The 23,192-nt window shown below is 48.1% G+C and overlaps 1 protein-coding gene across 1 annotated transcript in view; it reads right to left on the bottom strand.

Moving 5' to 3' along the window:
• The window catches only part of LOC116430071 (irregular chiasm C-roughest protein), a 234,152-nt gene extending 216,606 nt beyond the window's left edge, over nucleotides 1–17,546 (bottom strand). The window contains exon 1 of the mRNA XM_076368753.1: nucleotides 17,400–17,546. The gene's annotated coding sequence lies outside the window, so the exon portion shown is untranslated. The remainder of the gene's footprint in view (nucleotides 1–17,399) is intronic.
• Nucleotides 17,547–23,192: the final 5,646 nt, after the last annotated feature.

Below are 23,192 nucleotides of genomic sequence, written 5' to 3'. Positions count from 1 at the left end.
GGTTGCGACGATCGAACAATGCTCGAAGCCGCTCCGCGAAACTACAATTTCAGGATAGTGTGTCGGATAATTTGTATCTTCGGTTACATTCCGTGGACGGGGAAGTCCTGCGCGCACTTTTCCGCACAATTCGTTTAATTGCCTCTCATTCGCTCGATTATCCGAGTTTATCATTCCGATTCAACGGTGGAATTTCGGTCATTTATTCTTGCGATCGCTGATTGCGCCGATTGAAACGTATCCGAATAATAACGTTAGCCCGCTGTGCCGAACACGGCGCGCGGCAGCCGTGCGTTTCGTGCTCCGTCAAAATAAAAAATTGGTTATAATTCCGAAGGGGTTGCTGTTCCGACCCAGTTCGTCCACTCCGCGGAAACGGTTCATGTCGCGCGGCAATACGGAGCATTACCATCGTTTGCAGGCTGAAACCTCCAACCTACGAACACGCCGCTTCTTACAAATACCCGTGCGTATATCCGTGAAACTCGAGCCGAAGATACGGTCGCCCCGTGAGTAACTCGGGGCATTGACACGGCGATGGTTCGGCCCGTTACACTCTGCAATTACCAGATAATTTTCATTCGATCCGGCGAGTACCGGCGATCGAACGCCGCGGAGGATCTCTTTCTTTGGGCACCCTGTAATTTCTGGAGCGTCCGGGCTCGTTGCGTACGTGTGTTTCGGTGTCCCCGGGCTCGCCTCCAACGGTAATATATTATCGCGATAAGGAGTGCACGGATTTCCGAGGAAGTCGGAGTGTTTTCCGATAATATTATAAATTCGAGCCTGATAATTCGGGATCGCCGTAACGCCGAACGAATGGGACTCGGTTGCGAGCATCGCGCGTTCGCCGATATCGGCCATCGGATATTCAATCGAGACCGATCGCGGAAGAAGCGCGGCTGCGAGCCGCGAAGCAGTAAAATATCCGCCGGAAGGAACGAAACCGTTCGTTGGACTGTCACGTTCGCTCGGGGTCGCGATCGATCGCGGTCAGGACATTCGTTAATTTCAAATCATCGCGGATAGATGTTATATTTCAAAAAGTGCACTGAACGTGTATTATTTTTAGTCTTCTCGGCGAAACCAGTTCGTCGAGAATGAAACTGAATGGAGAGACGTCGATGAACGGCGTTGCTCGTCTAAATGTTGACTACCTCGTTCTTTGCTTCACCGATACTCGTCTTTCAGCGGTGAGCGCTGACGGCGACTTCTGGAGTTAAAAATTTTTCTATCGGCGGAATTTCAGGGAATTCTTATCGAACATTTTTCTTGCCGCTACCGCGGTTAACTGGTGAAAATATTTTACGAGAAGCTGTAGCCATTCTCGCGAAAGTCATAAACGAAAAACTCGCGAGAATATCTACGGTGCGCCCTGAAGTCTTGTCCAACGTTTCGGAAATGTTTACCTAACAAATATACCTTCCATTTATTTCTTTTCCCTCTTCCCTTATGCTCGAAGAGCTGACGCAAAAAATCGCGAAAATCAAAGGAGCCCTACATTTCTCTCCTCTCAGAAATTCCGCCGCGCGGAATTTTGATTTCACGATACGTTTGATCTCGTACTCGCGATAGGAGGACTTCATCGGCCGTGCGTTTTCGCGTTCCCGAGGCTCGCCGGGACGGACGGCGGGAATGATTGCCAATAACGCCGGGGCCACGGCTCGGGGAAACATATATTTTCCTTGTAGAGCTCGTAGCCTCTTAATCGAGCTATTTTGTCGTCGCTCAGTACCATGCACGCCATTTTCTAACTACATTTTCCTCCGTCCCGGCCGAGCTGCCTATTGCCAGGCCCCGTTATAAATTTGATCGAACGGCCCGACGCTCGGATAATTCCGGAATAAGGTCTCCGGGCGCGCTCTCGTGTTCCGGACGCGATCATCGTGTGTTCCGTGTAATCGCGATAATCGTTCCTCCGTGTCTTACCGCTCTCCGGTATATTCATCTCTCCGTTTTCTCCGTTTTCCTCTTTCCTCCCTCTCTCTCTCTCTGTGTGTTTGCCCGTCGTTTTCTTCATCGACCGTCCGCGACGTTCGATTCGATCGTGACCGCGGGCCGACCGCGCTGCACGTCAGCGTGCACGGGAACCGTAATTAACGGGCGACTTTCGCAATTTCAACGAGTCAATATTATTTTGCTGCGTTCAAAAGCACCTAATGACTCCGCTCCGGACGTGTATTTCGCCGGGCGAGTCTTGGCCGACCATCTCGTATTGACATAAGCTTTATTAACACCGATGCACTTTCACGGTGAATACGCCGCGGGCGAATTAATAAGTAGCGAAACTTCGGCCTTCCTTACGCCGCTATCAGATGCGGGGAGGGGGGAGACCGTGCTCGAGCAGAAATGAACCGTGACCCGTGCGCTTTAATGGCCGACGCGTTCCCTTTCAGCTCGACGACTGTGAAACCGTCGGCGCGCGTACGCGTAAAACCAATCGTGACGGCCGTGTCGCGTGAACGAGAATGGCCTGCGTCTTCCAAAGGGAGCCGACGTCGCTGTCTTTTCGACACGACGCGTATCGCGGGTGTTTCGTTTGACGTCTTACTACCGTGCAAACCGAACGGCGTTGCGAAATCTGCCTGTCTTTCTTCGCGCGCGCACGGGGATTTCGAAAAAACCTCGAGTAACGTATAGCCGTGTTCGGCGGTGGAACAGAAAGGCCAATGTACAAAAGGGGCAGAAGGAATTTTATTTTCCGCGGTATTAAGTGCTCCATTATCATTAATGCTGATAAATATACGGCTCTTTATTGCTGCCTTTATATTCGATTGCGGGTAAATTACTGCCACATTACATGGGATTAATCAGCTGAGATCGCAGTCCGAACCTATCGCTTATGTTTTTAATGGCTGGGATAAAGAGTTTTTCGTAGAATTCTTTTTCATTAAACTAAAGCTTCCAATATCAGTCTCTTTGAATGGAGTATTTCCACAAACTTTTTCATATCGATAATGACGAAGACATTTAAAATTTTTAATTAATCAGCCGACAAACTAAAAGCGTCTACTTTCTTTAAACAGGAAACGCTGATTCCGTCTAACCAGTACCAGCGAGTCCGCAGACCGACGACGAGGCAAGCTGAAAATCTTTTCTAATGGACACGGCTTACACACCGAAAGCTTCGAACGTTTATTCCAAAGATATCTGTTTGATTGTATCCAATCAAACATCAAAATACAAGCTATTTCTCAAGCAGCAACGAAGGAGGAAGTACAAACGGAGAACGTTAAGTCTAAATTATTTAAGATCAAATTGAATTACCCTACATATACCGAAAGGCCATAGATTTCGGATGAAAGAACCACGGATTACCGATTCCTATCTTACGTGACTCAGCCAACTATCCAATTTTAGTTCTTTTCTTATCACTGGATCGATCCGAAGGAAAATTACTCGGTGCCCCACAATCCAGAATCTTCGCTCAGAAACGATTAAATTCTATCCCCGGATTCACGTGTTCCGCGGCTCTATACGTCCCGTTTACAACGACGAGAGCCGCGCGGACCTATATTGTATTTTTTACAGACTGCCTTGAACGCGCGCTTTTATTCCCCGCAGTTTCGATCGCGCGACGGAACAATGCGAGGACCTCTTATTGAAAGTTATATCGTCGGCAGCGCCGGAAACGACATATCCCGGGAACGATTCATCCGTTTCATTTCCACGATCTTGCGGCACCGTTTACGCCCGTCCAACCGACCGACCGACCGACAGACAGACGCGACACGGGGAACTGTGTCGAGTGCCACGGACGTTTTAAGCTTTTCCTTCCTGTCGCTTCTGTCTGCCGGCGAGACTCCTATTTCCTTGGCTCCTACGCGGCGGCGTCGATCGTTCTTTTATTTTTCTCCCCCCTTTACCAGCACGGTGGCGCGCTTTCAAAGAAATACCAATTTGTCGAATTATTGCGTTCAAAAGAGCAGGCCGGCCTGCCGGCGACTTTTATGTGCACGACAACCCCTCGCTCGCTCGTACCCTTTCCACGGCCCATCGTTCCCGTACCCAGGCGCGCCGAGACGTTCCACGAACCCGGACAAGTCGTCGACTACTTGAAATTAATATCAAGACTTTAAGTAGTTTCGATAACGGCGCGGAAACCGTATACGACGGGATATAAAACCGCTTATCGCCCCTTCAAGAATTCTCGCTGGCGACGCCAGTGTCCCCGGATCTCTCGCTTTGTCATTTTGTTTTGATACAGAAGTGCTTCGGAGGTACGTGGCTGAAACTATCGATGGCTCGAATAATGGAGGATTATATTTCTCGCGAGCGTTCCGAGTGTGCTTTAATCATTTGCGCGGGAAAGTTCGTGCCATCTATTCGGGGGAGTTCATTCTCTGCGGAGGTACGATCCATTTTCTTATCTAATAAGGGGTCTTTATTTCATTTAATTGACTGGATTAGATTCTTCGAAAATGTTCGAAGATGTATGTCTAGGGGTTTGGTAATTACAAATCTATATATCTTAAAATCTTTGAAATGAGAACTGATCGCTGTTCGGGAGTTAAATTCGGTTTCCGATTATTGAAAGTTGACGGGTAGTTAACAGTGACTTATATAATCTAATAATTTCTCGACTTTTCTGTTGTTCCTTTTGCGGGGAATCACTGGCACTTGAATGTGGAACGTGATTATCGTATCGCTGTGCGAGACGAAGCGATAGTTCCACTCGAATAAAGACAATATTTTTTTCAAGGGAATTTCAGCCTCGCGATAGCACTCGAATGCACAGGTTCATTCGAAATTCACCCGCGTAGAGATGAAATCTGTATATTATATACTTTACGATTAGTTATAATCCGTATCGGCGAATTAACGATAATGCATCGAATGACAGCGGTCCGAACAATTTAAATAACAATTAGCGAACGAATGGCTGGCCAACAAACGAATGAACGATCGGTAAATGAATTTGCCACGGGGCATATTCTATCGGGCCGATCTCCATATTCATGCTTGATTCAGATTCAGATTAATTCTAGCCTTTGTGGTCGTGTCACTATACTGTGAATTACCTCGTTCCTTTTTTTCCCGCCATCGAATATCGAATCCGCAGACCAGTCCGGCTCGCCCTAGAAAATGTTTTGCCGGCGATCCCGACGGAGGGCAAAACGACGCTCACAGGTAGTATAAAGGGTGATTCGTAACCGATCGTGCAATCAGGTGTACAGCGATTAGTACCGAGGAAAATAAGTTGGCTGAAAACAATAGAATTCACAGATCCGAAGATTTCCTTTCAAGAAAATCACTTTTACAGTTTTGTTTCCACTTTATTATTACTGACAAGCGAGCCTCGACTTGGCAATGTAATCTCCTACAGATTAACGTTGCTGCTAACGTTTACACTTTGACATTCGATTACTTGAAAAATAATTGTAAATGTCTTCCATCGTATATGTTATACGTCTAAACGTACAACGCTGCGTGGAACTTTAAAGCTGATTTTCTTCGAACAAGAAACGTCCGAACGAACGAACTTTATTCTCCCTTTCGAATGAATTTTTCCTCGTAGAATCGTGCTACACCCAATTCTACTAGCAGTTACGAACCACCCTGTATAACGATCGCAATGGATGCCAATGGCGCTCGTTGCGCTGGGCTTAATGTCCTACAGGGACAATTTGATCCGCCGCGGAGCCCGGACAATTACGATCCGCTCCTTGCCGGGCATTGTTGCCGGCAGAATAGTTCCGCCGCGTCGCCTGACGCGGACTCGTGAAAAAGTCAACCGGCTGGTCCGCGTTTCGCATGAATTTTTAATGCGCCGTCGATGCTGGGACCCATATAGGTGAATGCGCTCTCCGCGGTTCGAAATAGCCCCGTATCGGGCATAATTTGTCCGGCGATTGATTCGAAAGCCTTTTGTGTGGTTTTCATGAGACTATTGTATTCCGGGAGATTTATCGAGAGGATTTCGTGCGTGCACATAATGCCGGCGTAATAAGACAAGGACGTCGAACGAGCGATGAAACTGTATTATAGCGCAGCACACGACTCGCCTGGATAAACCTTAGATAATGAGCACGAGCACGATCTCATCGTCATTGATGTACCGCCGGTGCAGCCGTTTTCTCGATTACACGCGCCGCTCGATCGATTCGAACGTTAATCTTATTTTTCTTAAATAGATCGAATTCTAATCTAATTTTTATTCGATAGACGTAACGCGATTCTAGTTGAAAGTTCTAGTGTAAAGGTCGAGTCAAGAGAAAATCTGCGATCGAAGAATTGTATTAACTTTAAGTTAGAGGAACTCGGAATTGTTCCATGCTCGATGAATCGTGCACGATCGACTTGCGAATAATCGGAAATTGCGTTACAAGACGTCTCGCGTTTTCCGACGCAGTATTATTCCTTTCGCATCAATTCTATTGCGCACACGTACCCAAAGAATTTCCATTTCTCCGTCTCGTTCGAGTTGATTTTCTTGCGACCAACTTTCTTGCGGCGTATACGTTTTCGCAGCTCATTAATAAACATATATACTGCATAGGGGGACAAAGAAAGCCGGAAGCGTCCCGGAAACCGAGCAAAAAGGACTTTCTTTGTCCTCAAAGAAAACAAAGAACAAGATAAGACAATGACCCCGAACGTTCGCATCGCGGTGTACGTAAGTCACGAGCGTACGCGTTTCTTACAAAGGGCAGAGAAAGTTCTCGTGGCATAAAATATTCAAAGTAACCTCGCGCTATACTTAATGCAGAACTTCCATTTCGTCGAACATAATTTAAAGCATACTCCGCACCGCGAAGAAAACTGTCGAGCCTGACGTCGAGCAAAATGGAATATCGTAGAAACTATTTCTTATAATACAACTATTCTCTTATTAATCAGTAAGTAACCGATTAATCTAAAATAGATCATCACAATCATCGTAATATTACTAGAACCCATATTACTGTAACCTAACCCAGACTTAATCCAGATCACAGCGTTCGCCGTTACACGATCACACTCGACGTTGGGTCGCTAAATTTATGCCAACTTTTCTTTTATGAATCGAGGAACTGGTACCAGCACTTTCTTACTTTCCCGGTCTCAAATATTAAAATTTCCCGGTGACATTATGTTTTAATCGAATGAAGCAGGCGTCGCTGAGAATGTCAGCCGGCAGCAGTTTCGAAAGGAGCTAAGCGTAAGAGCACGGGCGACGAGGATCGCTGGTGACTACCGGTTCCGATGTGTCTGACCATGACCGGATTATTCTCCTCCGAACGACACTTGCCAAACTCCGAATCTCGAAGTCGTCCACGCTGCTTCCGGTCGACCGGAGCCGCGCGCTCCACTCCGAGGCTTCTGCTCCGGCTTCCAATCTCAGTTTCTATATTCGTCGAACGATATCGAACATTCCGAATCAAGAATATAAGGAGCGGAAATCCTCGTTCGCAACGTCTTACCTTCTACGCTCCAGAAAATCTTCCCTCCGAATAGTTCCCGAGCAATTCTGCCGAGGCCAGCCAGCCAGTAACTCATGATGTACAGCGTTCGCCGGTGGCTCTAAGTCTTCGGCAAATCTCTCGAAAGCGTGTGGATGAAACCTTGTTCCCCGACTCGAGGCAGTGCCTTTGCCGCGGCCTGAGGTTGCCAAACTGTCTCAAAGACGCTACCCTGTCTCGCGTACACCTCTCTCCGACGTTTCGCGGGCGAAGATTCTTTTTAAACGTTCGAACTCTTCGTCGGTGAAAGCTAAACTATACATCGAACTCTAGAGTACCGGGAACTCGGCACCAAGATTCGAGGCTTTGCCACGTCCACGACCATCTCCGATCGAAGCGGCTCGATCCGCTCGCCGGCTAATCGCGAAGCAAGGGACGATCGCGAAAGTTTGGCAAACGAAACAGAAAGGGAGAACGAATCGGCTCGGCGCGGGAGAGTTGGTCTTATCGTCGAGGGCTGCGATAGGGTAGCTGGCAAGACGGAGGGAAGCCCGGGACTCGTTCTCATCGGGGCAGTTAAGGTCGGCGCGGTTCGAGCGAGGCCCGGGGAACGGATTTGATAAATGCCGTGACATCACGAGAGCAATTATCCCTGCTACACTCTATTTGCAGTTCCCTTGCTCTTTTATCTACCCCAGCGGTGGTCCCAGCGCCTCGCCTCCTTTCCATCAACGTCCGCCGAATCAAACGTTTCCCTGCGCCGGTCGTCGGATTCATTCATGCCGCGGAAATTCGCGAAAACACGCGATTCGCGGGCGACGCGCTGCAACCTTTCTGCCCCGGACTTTCGATCCGTTTCGCCGGCAGCTTGACGCGAAGATAGAAGACACCGAGGAGAAGGAAACAAGAAGAAATATCCTCGGGAAATATAGCTAGCCGGAAAATAAATTCCGGGACAGGGGGTGTAACAGCGATGCGTCGCAGCACGAGCTTTCCCGGTCGGAACTGATAGGGCACCGTGGGTTCTTTGATCGGTCCCGTTGCAGGGCTTCCGCGTTAATGAATTCTTTTGCCGGGACATGCCGGCCGACCTTTTCCCCGGTGCTTCCCACCGAGTCTCTGTTCCCGATGCTCGCCAATTAATAAGCGTCTCGGGCGCCAGTATTACCGGATTCTCCTTTGTGTCCGCCGGGGCAAAAATGAAAAGAGAGAGAGGGAGAGAGAGAGGGCGAAAGAGAGAGGCCGACGAGCAAAAGAACGAGCAGATAAACGAGCGGATCGCGCGGGGATCAAAGCCCGCGAGGGATCCTGCGATTCGATATCGTAACGCGAGAAATTCGAGCGTGCGTCCCGGGGACATCGAGGTTTTCTCAAGGATCGCCATTATTCCGCAGGGAAGAGCCAACGGCGAGCGGTTCCCTGAAATTCGCAGCGGTCGCGTGCGTGCCAACGCGGTCGCGTGATCCGCGGCCGTTATCGAAATTCCGAGGAACTCTTTCGGCGCGGCGCGAGAGGGCACGCCGGGTAAACGAAGCGCGAGCCGATTTTCTGCTCCGTGTGTGCACGCGCGTCCCTCGATTAGACAACGACTGCAGGTTCCGGGAAAAGTAATTTCCTTAATATATGTACGCGTCGTCTTATCTGATTATCGTCCAATGAAAAATAAGGGCGGGAGAAGGGCGGCCTGCGGCGAACCGGAAGCTTGAAATTGGATTTACAGAGTGACCGGTGAAATTTCGGGATGCAATGAATTGAAAAGATGAACGGTGCCTTTGTATTGGATTTAAACGATGATTTTGTAGGCTATAATCAAATGAAATTCAAGAATAACTGAATTATGATTGCGGCTTTGTTCTCGAATTATTACTGGCTACGATGCGCCAATGACGATGCGGTAGTCGTCGTCTTTGTCTGTCGCGCGGTTGCGCGATTACACGCGCCGATACTGATCTGCCTCACGGCCGCTACTACTGACGGATTATTATAGTTAGAGAGATACAGGGGATCATTATAATGCAGATATTTCAGTGAAAAACCATCGGGAATATATGACGGTTCGATCGCTCGAGGATCAGTGAATCTATTTCTCCGTTAATTGCTCGGTTATTATTCTAAGCAACGAATCGCCTCTTCGATGGCCTCGAGTACACCTGGTATAAAACTGGACAAGTGGCGATTCGAAAGGCTGTCATAATTATCGGGAGAAAACTCGGTCCCGATTCCTCGAGGCATTGTCGAAGGAAACAATCGCATCTGAAAAGAGGAACTGCGAAATCGATTCTGTTTGCAGGTCGCGGCGCCGAAATGTCCGAGTTCGATGAACCCTGCAATCGATTGCGATTGTCGCCGTCGATTCGACGATCCGCGCTCGGCCGGGCGCAAGAATGGAACATCGGCAGTCAGGCGTTACGAGGTTTTAATGGAATTATTCAAAAGGATAATCCAACTTATTGAAAGTTCCCGACTAATTAGCAATAGAAGTTCGGACGTCTATCGAGTGTTAAGTAGCGAAATTACTAGACACTCTGATTACGTGGCTCGTTTCATCGCCGGGTTAAACGACGCCCGCCGGCCCGCCTTCGCGTTTTCATCCTGTCCCGCCCTTCACGAAAGTATTTCTTATTAAGCGCGCTGCCGGCCGTTGTTATTTTCCTTCCGCGCGCATTATTAACCGTGTTCTCCCCTCCCCCGCCGTGCCTTTCTCGCATTTTGTTTGTTTTAAAACGCACAATAGGACCGCCAAGAGCTGGGGAACACGGGTTCTTTCAGTGTCGTCGCGGAATCGAGATTTAAATACACCGTTTCCACCGGCGACGAGAGAATTTCAAAGCTGCCACTCGCCGCAGCGAGCCGTTCTTATATTCGAACGGCCTCGAGCAACGAATTAAAGATCACGATTACGATAGTTTGGTACATTTCGGTTGACATTGTGATCAACTCGACAGTTTTTCGCTGGAAATATTCAATACCTTCCGATGAGCGACAGACGGTATATTTTAATACTGACTCGAAGAGAAATCACACGCAAATTAAGGAACAAAGCCATTTTATTTCAATATTTTTCATACCGATGTACCGTCGGGAATTCGATATTTAATATTAAACTTTATAATTCTACTGTATCGGATCAAGTGGCGACTGAGTGTCGCCTCTTGACTGCAAAGTATGAAGTTAACGCGACGGACCATTGTATTTTCAATGATAACACGTTCATGGAAACGCGCTGATCGCGTTCCACGCGGTATTTCCACTGTAATACGCATCCATCAGGTTCGATAATTACGTATCCGCGATTCCCTTGATCCTCGCAGTTCGCACGCATGTATTCTCCGTCACGCGTGTGCTCGTCTTAGGGTACGCGTCGCACGCCACAAAACTCAACGTGCGTGCATTAGCAGACTATTATTATCACACTACTGGACACTCGTGTCAATCGCAATCTGCGCTGGAAACGAGGTATATTTTATTACGATCGTCATTATTGTAAACAAAAATCATAAACGTTAGCGTGTATGTACGGACCGACAGAACACGACACACCGTCACGCGTTATCCACCTGCGTCACGCATACTGCTCGCAACATAATTGTCGCAACCATTAAAATTTCACTTTTATTATCCAAACGTGTCTAATTAATTCACCCAGCGAATCACGCGTGCATTTGAGCCAGTTTCGCGGTATCGATTTGTCAGCGAGCGTCGCGGCTGTCGCGACCACGAGATCGATCGTTGGGCGGCCGAAGAGCGGCGCGATAACAATTATCATTATCGTTGCCGGCAAAACATACATCCGTCGTTACTCTTAAACAACATACGACGCGGACGATTTTCCTAACGATAGAACTACCGAGCAGACAAGCCGACTTTTCTAAATTCTTCTGTAGAGACTCCAAGACCGCATCTATTAAGATTTCAATTGACTTATAACTCCGTTTGCGTACCTACTAAATCAATTTCTTTGGAACGTCCAAAACTGGAACGTCGAGATTCATCAGCGGTCGATCTCTAACCCGTCCAATCTCATAGAACCAACGGAATTCAGTTCGTTCGACGCGCTCACTGGGAAAATTCAGTTTCAACGATAAATTTATGAAACCCGTCAATTTAACGAGTACAGTTAATTCTCATAGACATTACTTTCTAACTAATCTTCCGTCGGGGAAGCTCTAATTTCCAAGATCTACAAGAACGAACCTCCATTGTCCTAGGAAGGATACAATGGAGTACAATAAATGTCGCTAGATCCAGCGTTCGATCTACATAAAAGTGTCCCGAATTCGCTTGACACGGCAGTCGAAGTGTTAATACAAAGGCCGTCTCGAGGATGAACGTGTCCCCACGTACGACCGGTTCATCCGTACATGCCCGCGACTCGTATCTCTGTCGGCGGTCGTTGATAACGGGCAGAAATGTCTCCCGACAATTCCTTGCACCCGGCTGCACAAACGCGCTGCCGGATTATCGTTCGATTCGTATCCATAAACACCACTCTTAACCGCTTTATCTTCCGGGCTGGTACACGAATAAAGCTCCCCGACGCCGGGAATCGGCGGCGATCGTAAATGTCGTCGTAAAAACCTCGATGCACCCGGCGTCTCCTCCCGTCAGGAGCACATCGGCCTCATTTTTTCCTTTCTGCCCCCTATGCAACGTCCGAATCTACTTTCCAGGCGTTAGGAATACGCGTTGAAAACAGTTACTTCGGTCTTAATTCTTGAAACAATTAGGGAGACCCGAAATAGAATCACAAATGTTATTAAGTTTATGGGTTTTGGGACATATCGGTTTCCGAAGAGCCAGTATCGATATTCTATTAATTCTATATCGGTTCTATAACTGTTATTTTTCGAGTCTAAAAGAAGCACAGAACCGAGTAGAAAAGAAATTTATTTTTCGGGATTGCTCGCCTCGAAATGGATAATTCAGCTTTTTTCTGCTGTGTCCCGCACAAGTTTCATCAAAACTTAAGCATCGCTCGTAGCGATGGGTTCGAGTCTTCTCGACGCGCGTTGCTCAAGAGGAAAGTGAAAAGGACTCGAAGCCATCGCTCGCCGCGACGCCGGTTCGCCGCACGTTTGAACGTGTACGGGGGCCTTAAATGTCCCCCATCCAACTCCGGTCGCGACGGTTTCGATCGTGCCGCGCCGGTGACTGAAAGGGACAAACGCGGTGGCGCTCCGCCAGCCGCCGTCGACCTTGTTATCCTTGCTTTCAGGGACCGCGAATTAACGGCGGATCCGATTATAGGAGTCATTTACGGGGACAGCAGCGTTCGGCGCGGCCGTCGCATCGGCCGGGAACGAAGCGGTTCCGGCGCGATGCGGCCATTTCCACTCGTTCGGAATAGGAGGTCGCCTTTCGAATATTATCATTCGAATATAGCCTCGAACTCCATTATCCGCTGCGGTGCAACTACTCGAAACTCAGCGCGCCATTAAACTATGGGGTCAATTTGTCTGGGACATGTACAGTCCCCTCCCTCCCCGCGGCCGCGGCTCCGCATCGCCGAAACTACGTCCATCCCCTACGGCGGGGGAGTGGATCGTGCGATCGTGGCGGGAAAGAGACGCGGCCGGCAACGGCACTGGTTTCATACACGGATTACACTTGTTCTCCATTAATTTGATGAGAGATCGATGGTGCTCCTGGCGTGCCGTACGTCGCGCGCGATACACTTGTGTAAATATATGGAGGATTTTAGTGTGTCGTGAATCGAGGTGAGAATAGTTGGATGTCTGGAGAACGTTGTTACCCAGAATTTGGGTAGTCGAGAGAAGGCGTGTAGATAGAGAGATTAGGAAGATAGAAGAGTCCTTAAGGGTTGTCCGCAACAATTGTTCGCAACTAAACGACCGAGTTCTTCGACAACGATAATCATTCTTATACTCAAAAACAGTTTTCGTTGAGTGATCTTGCGTCGTGTTTCTTAAAAATACGTTAGAAACTAGATTACATTCTACGGGATGCTACACATGCAACGGCTGTCCGAGAATAAAGAAACAGACGGATGAACGAGAGGGAAACAATGCGTGCGCCGGTTGAAGTGCGCAGCGACGAATTTCGCGAGATCGTTATTCGGCTCGGTTTTAATTGCGATCACTCACGGTCGGACGTCGGTTGAATGGAACTCGAGTGGGAGCACTCTTTATGCGAGGCATAAATGGCCAGGTAGGGAAATAAAGTTCGAAAATATCTGGGGAGCCAGCCGCTGTTTAACGTCGTTCGATTCAACCGTATCCGTCGATTGTTCCCGTTTTCTATTTAAGTTAATCGCTCGAAACAAATTTCATAATACGGCGGTATCTATTTTGGGAATTAACGTTATGCGAATCGATAGGAGATAATAGAGTCGGCGAATAATACGCTGCGTGGGAGCAATGTTAGTGCCCGGGATCAACCGGTAATGCACAGACGCGTCAATCAAGTGCTACTCGATATTAGGAATTTTCTCAACGGATTTTATCGATTATCGCCTGGCGTTTATTATTGCACGCTTAATTATTAACCGTGTATTATAGCAGTTAACGCTGTTGGCTGATCAGCTTCGTCGTTTTTCATCTTCAACGCGGAATTCCAATTATACTATGCGAATAAATATTATGAATAAATGCACTGAAGAATAACAGGAAGTCGCCGAACGAAATGAGCAAAGCGTAATTCAACGAAGTTCAATTTTACGACCTACAATTTGTAAGATAAGCATTAACCGCTTTTTAAGGAAATTTAATTTCCGAGTGACGCTCGCGCGATGATCACCGCCACTAGAAATTGTCGACGAAGTTCGATAATATTCCCAACTTCGCCGCTGCGTTAAACGATTTATACTCATTTTTGACGACCAGCGACGTACACGGAAAAACGCCACGAACAGACTTCGCGGTTTCCATGAAGTTACGCGCAATCCCGTATCCTCTGGACGCTTGTTAACTTCCGGCGGTTTTACGCGGTCGGTAGTTCTCTAGTTCCTGCACGGAGTATCTTTGGTTCCTACTTTGCGAAATAATAAATAAAGTTCCGTAGCACACGCGTGCATCGCGGAGCGCACTTTAAACGATGCGAACTCGGAGCAACGGAAGCACTTACCGATGCTAATAAAAATATTGAATAGCGCGAGTACGGTAGCAGATAATCAACGACCGTTTCTATTTACGTTCCATACGGAAAAATAGGCAATAAAGCGCTCGAGATTCTCGTAACGATCGGCGTTTGAAACTCGCCGGAGCCGAATCACGGAAATCCAAGCCCCAGAAACAGACTAATCGCTTTACGAGTGATCGATTCAACCGCGAGAAGGTATTCACGGGTCCAAGAACACTGGTCCCCTCGTCGCGACAATGACTTCCTCCCAATTACGGTGACGCCCGGGTTCGTCGAGGATTTTTCGGCGGCGAGACAGTCGGCCAGGCGAGAACCAAGGAATCGTATCAAGCCCTCGTTAGGCAAGGAACCCCAGGCGAAAATGTCGTCGGTGAAACGACGATCAATCACGATTTTCCCGGGGTGGCCTCTCGTCAGCCGCGGCGGGGCGCGTGCATACGCGCGTCCTGGTTCAGGGACGCGGCCCGGGGTCGTTGAACCGTTCCTTCGGATCCGCGTCCAAAAATACACGGGGATCCGGGGAAGAACGGAGCGGAGTCGTAACGAGAAACGTAACGCAGACGGCGCAGGGAACGGGCGAAGGGGGTGTGTGCCGAAGAAAACGGGCACGAGAGTTCGGCGGGAGGGTGGGGACGGAAAGACGGCCAAGGGAGGAGGCGAGCACAATGCTCCGGCTTGGAGGAACTGCGGTGACAAACAGTGGACTGCAGCCAGAAAGAGGGACAAAGATGGCTAAACTCCTGTACGTGTGTTTCTGTGTAGCACGTCGGCGAGAGGAACGAGAGGGAAGGTGGCGCGAAACGGCGAAGGGAGGAAGAACGCGGCGGAGGGCGAGAGACGGCGGAGAAGCGAGAGGGCCGAGGATGAATATATATCGCGATGCGACTCTTCTCCGAGCAGGAATTACTCTCCTCTCGTCTATTCTTTCCACGCGGTTATTATGGTAGCCGAGCTATTCTTGGATAAAGAGAAAGATAGCGCGGGTAAGGGGGCGGGGACGGCGGCAGTTCGAAACAAAAAAGAACGCCGTTCGAATGCGAACGGAAGCTTTCACAGTCGGACGGCTCTCGCTCGGCTCCTCCGCTCCGATCGAATCGATTCGGCCCTTCTGCAATGATAACGCCGGGGATCCCCGCGTCGCGGAGCACCGGGAGCCTCGCAACAAACTTGCCCGGTAATTTGCGGCCGCTCGCTGCGAGCACATCCGTTAAACAGTCGCGCGCGCACAGAAGTTGGTTAGCGTCGCGACCCGCCCGAGCGGTTTTCTTCTCCTCTTTTGTCCCGCGACGTTCGTTTTTCTTTCCAATTTGCCCGCGAACGAGTCGGCGCGGCCGCGAACAAGGGAAATAATTCATTTTCCCCCCGTACACCGATCGTCGGGCCGCGGTATCGAGTTTTCCCGCGACGGACGCTTCCAACGACGCCGGTAATGAACCGCCGGAATCTCTTTACTTCCCGTGTTTCTCGATTCCGTCCTCTTTCGTCCTTTTTCCGTTGCGTCGGCCGCACAATGCGCCAGCCGAGGGAACGCGCGGATCCCCGGGGCGAATCGGCCGTTTCCAAACTGGCGCATCGATTTGTCGCTTGTTTCGCGGACGTTGAACGGCCGGCTCGGGGAAGCCGGAAAAGGGAACCGGCAACTTTTGATTTCTTCCGCTCACGGAGTTCGTCGCGTCCTCGAACGGGTCCTCGGCCGCGCTCTCTCCCGCCGACCCGGTCCCCTTTTCGCCCGCGAGTTATTAAAATCCTCCCCGGGCTCGCGCGGCGGCGCCGCAACTTTTTCAATTCTCGCCGCTTCAAACTTCTCGAAACGGAGGCCGGCCCGAGAGCGGCTGGTAACCAGCGAATTTTCCGAAACATCCGAAAACGAAATTCTCCCCGGGGCGTTCGCGATGAGCGCGCGATATTATCTACGGACCGACGCCCGCGCTCGACTGTTCCGGAACGAGAGTGTACAATCGTGCTCCCGTTACTTGCGCCGTGGAAACTGGCTGCTCGATTATTTGTATTGTTGCACGGCTAAGTGCCTGCTTGCGGCCAATTACGGTTGTTCGCGGATCGCGGTACCATTTGAAAATGAGCGGAATTTGGAAAACTTGGAGCGACCCGCAACTGCAAGACTGTTGCTTCGCTATTCGTTCGTGACATTGAAGAAAACGCTATCGTCTAATATAAATCCGTCTGTCTCCGTCACCCGGTATCTTTTGGTATATGAACAAGGGATAGACAGTGGAGTTTTTTTATCTATCGCGAATAAACTCTGAACAACAAACTGCTGCATCTTAACCGCAAGTTACTCGCGGAAGAAAGAAATGTGCAAGCGAAGTAGACGGGACCTACGCCCATGTTAAATCTATGATTTACTCTGGCGAGCGAGTTCAAAGGGTAGAAGGGTCTCCTTGGAGCGAAGAGAAACTTTCGCTACCACCTTGGAGACGTCTCGAGTGCATCTTGTCTCTGGCCTTCGCTTCTGAATTTAACATCGAAACTGCGTCGATACCTCCGCCATGGCGGCCCGGCGATAAAAGTCGATCGCTCGTTGGTGCACGCGGAATTCTAATACTACTTTTACTCGGAAGACTCGCCGATGAATAAAAACCGACGAATCCGTGGTTTTCAATGGCACCGCGAATTTTCGAGGAAAAATGAAAAATTTCTGTTCATTCGTATGCTCATCGTCGAGGTCGACGAGAAGCCGAATTCGACCGTATTTAATGAATGATATAGGAAAACCGCAAGCTTCTCTTGCAACAAAAATTTAGCGGGTTTATAATATCGCTGCCGAGTAATGAACTGTGATTCTGCCTTCGTATTACCGTATTATCTGTTAGATTCAAGTAACATCCTCGTAGCATCAACTTCTTGGATATTTCAGTACCAAGAAATATATAAAGGCACTCTAAAAGCGGCGAAACTCACAAACACATCCCAGCTCGAAAATCCGAGCAGCAGTCAGCAGAAAATGAAGCGGACTCTGCAGCAAGAAACTTCAGTAACCACGAGCCCTCTTTAAAACATTTAACCACATCCCGAGCCGACCGTCCCTCGATCGCTGACCGACAACACCCTCGTAATTAGATTGTAATAAATAAGCGAGCTCGAAAATCCGGCGTGGTTCTCACGGAAGGACGGACGAGCGTGGCGTCGACGTCGGGCGCAAACTTCTTAACTGCGCCATTGTAACTAATTTGCCAGCGGCCTCGTCCGTCGAACTTAACCGATGAATAACTACAAAATAATCAGCTTGAATATTCATAGACGACTGTCCCACGCGCGTCGCCGGATTATTTGTTTCCGGACTCTCTGCTCTGCTCCACTTTCGTCCTCGCGCGGAACTCCCGGGTCGCGCGAGCATTCGTTAACACTACAACTACCCGATGGGCCAAAATCACTTCACTATCTTTCACAGTTATTGGACGAAGTTAACCCTTTGCCCTATGATTTGCATCTGTTAGCCATAAATGAGTTATTGAAAAACAGACAAGCTCTATGAATCGAGCATTACATGTGTTCGTTAAACTCTGTTTAACACTAGGTTTACGGGCATTTATTGTACACTTCATTCTATTATTCCTAAAAGAATCGATGCTCGTTTATTTAGGTTGTGGAAACTGGAGATTCGATAGTAGGTAATTGGGGTACATGCCAGTGTGATCGCATCAATCAAAATCGGCGTAAACGTTTACAAAAAAATATTTCTAAAATCCAATATGAACCTAGTGTTAAAATCTTCGCCATGTGACGCGTTATAAGGCAAGGGGTGAAAGTGGTCGGTCGAGCGATACGATAACTAAAATGCAACTCAAATCTGAATAGATTGGCGCTTATAGTTTCGATAAAACGAAGCTCGACAAAGGCGAATTTAACCGGCGAGCGATTCGAGCGTCGAAGACACGAAACTGTCGGCGCGCGTATTATCTGCCGCGGAACACACCGGCCGCTTTCCCGTAATCCGAATGAGCAGTAATGGGCCGGCTAACCGGGGCTCCTTTTACGACGCGGGCGGATTTTATTCACGGGCTTCCGACGGCCTTCATTAAATTCAATAAATAATCTAAGTTAGCCGGCCGGCCGAGGTGTTCGCGATGAAAATTAATTAGGGCTCTTAATGGAAATTCGCGGCGGCCAAGACGGCGAACTGCCTGACGACCTCGTAATTTCGTCTTTATACTCGCCCCATTCAGGCTCGGCCAGGATATTCGAGGCACTCTTCGGAGGTGTTGCGGGATTCAAAGGAATTAAGCGATCGGCGGATGCCCCCATAGAATGTTTAATCGCGAATTGATACGATTCCCGCGGTGTTAAAGGATCCATTATGCCTCGGATCGTGTCGCTTCTATCCCCCATCGATATTTCTATTACACGTAATTACTTTCCGACTGTTCAAATTCAGCCAGATTGATCATACGGTCGCCGGAGCGCAAACGCGCGTGGCGAGCAAATGAAATTTATTTCAGTGAAAATGATATTGTGTTTTAGAGCTGCGGGATATGAAGGATCGATGAGAAAATAATTGACGATGGGAAAAATCTATTACCATTATTACGCGATCTCCACCGATAGACATTGCAGCTGTAAATGCTGCAAAATGTCATCTCCGTTGACAATTCATTAGACACTTGTCCACTTAACGCGTAAACGTTAAAATGCTAAACGTTTTGATCGAACGACCGAAAGCAAACCGATTTAAAAGGTTTACCCGATATAATGGTTATTACATTAACAATACTGCATTTCATGGGTCGCTGATCGAGTAAACATATTTTTCTGGTACACGAATAACCTATTGTTCGATCTGTCGGGATAAAAACGCGCTAACGAACGATCGAGCGTGAAACAACGAGGGAGGAAAGCGTTAAATACATTTAGGGTGGGCAGACTAAAGCGAAACATCCCCGGCAGGTATGTTTTCATTCGCCGGTCTAATTCGGCCCGTCCGCGAGTCTAATTACGAATTTACCAAGGCGGGAGAGGGTAATTTGTAGACTGGATTAGCCGGCGTCTTTTCTCACGGCTCGGAAGACTCTCGGTTAAAGATCGCGGCCCGGCACGGAGGAACGTAATTCAGCCGAACTCCGCTCGTACTTTACAAGGGTTAACGAAAGAGGGCATGGTAATTGCAAAAATCACGAAAAGATTTATCGCGACCGTTCAACCTCGGCTCCTTCCAGTTACTTCTCATTCCCAACCACTTAATGCGATTTTTTCGAGCCGGTCGAGTCGAGTTCGAATTGAACGCGCAACGACAACGGGGAAATATCGTTGTTTGCACGAGCACGGAGCCGCTCCGCCGTGAAACGATTACATTTCCGCGACTCAAATATTTTAAATAAATAGTATCCATTCGTGATTCCGCCCGATTGTACTTGCCGCTACCCGGCGCGCAAATATTTCCGACGGAATGCGCGATAATAATGCAAGATTGATCCGGCGTACGCGCGATGATTCATTATCGGTAACATAGTTTCGCGTAAACCGTTACATCTCTATCATTCGCAGAAAATTCACGGTGAAATTTTCACGTGCTCCCATCGGAATTACAGAATTTCGACGGTTTAATAACCGTTCCACGGCGGGACATAATTTTATGCATGAAAAAGCTCTTCAAATACGATTCTACTTTCGCCGTTCCTAGGTATGTGCATATAATCCATGGGGATGTTCTCAATTTTCGGCGCGATCTTATCAGACGTCCTCTTATCTCGACTCCGCTCGAACCCCGTACAATTACGAAAAACCGTGGAGCCCGGGGCCCCGCTCGAATCGTAGAATCCTTGGCACCCGTTAGAATACGCGGATTCTCGGGCGATGTTCCATTATTGAAATTCATTAGGGCGCACGACGGTCCGTTATCGCGTTCATTAGAATTTTCTATTCGCAACAAAATTCACTGGCCGCGATTTATCATTATTACTTGAAATTCATTACAGCACGAGATCGTACGTCCACCTACAGGCGAAATTGATTTTCTACTATCCTCTGCACGCCGGAACGTGCATAAAACATTATTCATTCGATTAATGATGTATGTTGCCGAGCGCCGATGCACCTACGTTTCAGTAAAAATTCAGCACCAATATTAAACGTCATTTATCATTGACGAATTAGTATTCCGTTACTCGGTTACGCGATCCCGGTATTATAACAAATTATATTCGTATTAAAATCGTGGTGGGCTCGGAGCGCTTGTTTCGCGGGTTCGTCGAAGAATTTCAATTCGCGTCGGGATCCATAATCAATAACGCGTAACTCGCGCGCCCACTATCGATCAGAACCCAGCCGGAGGATCGGGAAGACGTGGGTTGCTCACTGTTTCCCAGAAACACCGAATTCGGGGCTCGATCCCCGGACGAGGATTACGTATTCCCGCGCAAAAGGTAAATAATACCGTGGCAAGATCGGTGGAATTCGATGGAAGGATCTCGCAAGCGGGCTGCAATTTGCGAATTCAGTCTTGATCGAGGATGATGGGCGGCTTACCTGAAACTGCTATGCTCGCATGTCGATGATTGGATCTCGGGATCCCTTGCGAATCCTCCGTCGTGCCGCATCTGCGGCGAAAGAACGCCGCCATCCGGGAATCCGTTTCGCGGATTGCCCGAGGACCGGTCTCGATAAACCTGCAAAACACGTCGATAATGGGACTATTAGAACCTCGGTATGCAATTTAAACGTATCCTTTGAAACGAATCGTTCTTCGTTTATTGAGAATGTAACATAATATATTATATAATTGATTCGATTACAATTAGAATCAAGTGTATACTATACAATACTGTTAACACTAGAACTACCGAGCATTCAATACGATTAACATGCAATTCCCATAAAAATTGTAACAGTAAATTACTTTCAGTTTCTTCAGACACTCATTATAGTACTGAAATGAAACTATTTTCAAAATCATTTCGAATATTCAATGCTTCGAAGGTATCAATAATTGCTAAACAAAAAAATCGAAACCAGTCATTTTGTACGGTAGTTCCAGTGTTAATTACAGTTAAGTTAATTCGAATATAATTAAAAAGATAGGGATTCGTAGGTTAACAAGTCTCTCATAACGATCCTAAATTCAGATCATCTTGACAAACATATGACACTTAAAAACCGCGGAAGTGTTGAGACTTGGAGAAAAAAGGGTCACGATTTCACGTGTATCATTTCAGGAAGTCCATTAAAATTTAAGCGGCAAGAAAATCACGGCCAGTAAGACACGATAAGAACTGGAATATTAAAAAGGGGGCAGCAAGGTTCGTTAACGTCGAGGCATTTCCCGGCGAGGCGCGCGCGCGGTCGGCAACAATGCGTGAAACTGCGGGAGAGAGTTGAATCAATTGCGTTTCGGTGGAGGCGCGCGGCCGCCCGCTGATAATTTAGCGATATTGCGCGTGGCAGCGATCCGCTAATAAACGAAACAATGTTACGCGCGGGAACGCGCGCTCTGCGGTGTAATGAGTTCCGGCGGCACGGGAACGCGCGGCACGAGCCTCCGCGTCCTGCGCGCGAGACTAACGTCGAGTGCTGGTTAAACAGAACCATTAACTTCGTTGGAATCGTTGATAGCGCGGCGAACGAATCGCGGGTGCGTTGGCTTTTGAACGCACGGCGAGGGAACGAGTCTAATCGAAAGTCTGATCGCCGTAAGGTAGGCCGGGATGAATTGAATCGAGATAAGATCTACCTTCGTTGCGCAGCCAATTATATTTCTCATCTTTAATTTCTTACTTACACGGGAAAGATCTTTTTATAAGTTTATCCTTGAAATATGATTTCAAGCCCTGTTTCTCCACTGCTAAACAGAAAACGATTCGTCTGAGTATATCTTATCCATTATTGTCAAGCGCGGGAAGAAGTTATTCGCAGAAATTGTATAGCCGCGCGCCTATCGAGGAAATCATAAGATTACAGTGATAATTACATGGTAAGTGTGGGGTTTACAGAGATTTCTGTTTCCTTCTTTTAACCGGTACTTTATCTTTGGCGAAGTAGCGAATGTTTGAGCGAGTTCGTGGATCGAAGAGAGTGCGGAGTTAGTTAACGTCGAATAAAGAAGCGAAACTACGATACCGGTGTCACGGGACCGGTCCGTTCACGTCGATGCCGGATCGCAATCATCGGATTACCGAAGTTCGTAAACCTGTTATTGCTTCCGGATTAATCGTGGCACACGTTCCAGTAATTCTTTCGGAATTCATCGGTTTCCCGACGTTTCCCCAAGTTCGCGACGTCTCAGCGTTAAACCGCAGGTGGCAAAGTGATCGGAGAGCATTTCATAAGCGGAACACTCGCCCGCGGGAAATATGAAAACGTTATGCGAAAGGAACTTTACGATCCGCGAGAAAATTAAATATTCGCCGAGCAACGTGATACCGGCATGACGGATGTTCGGCACATTATGCATGTGCGGTGAGGGCCACGCTAAATGGGCTCTCCCCGAATCGATCAGCGGATCGTGGTGGACCAATTTTGCAGTCCGTTCGCGCCAAGTAACGTATTTCGAATTCCTTTTTTGCGCGGAACATCGATGATTCAACGAGTTTAAAATATACGGAGCTTAAAATATATGAAGCTTAAAATACACGAAGCTTGAAATATACGAAGTAACGTCCCCAAAACCGTCGCACCCGTAAAAACAATTACTCCTAGAACGGTAGGACCCAATTAGATGCTATCCAAGTTTCGAAAATAAATCAGAAATAAATGATCAAATTA

Source organism: Nomia melanderi, chromosome 6 (genome assembly GCF_051020985.1).
Source record: "Nomia melanderi isolate GNS246 chromosome 6, iyNomMela1, whole genome shotgun sequence".
Classification (NCBI taxonomy): Eukaryota; Metazoa; Arthropoda; class Insecta; order Hymenoptera; family Halictidae; genus Nomia; species Nomia melanderi.
This window is presented reverse-complemented; position numbering and strand designations above follow the sequence as displayed.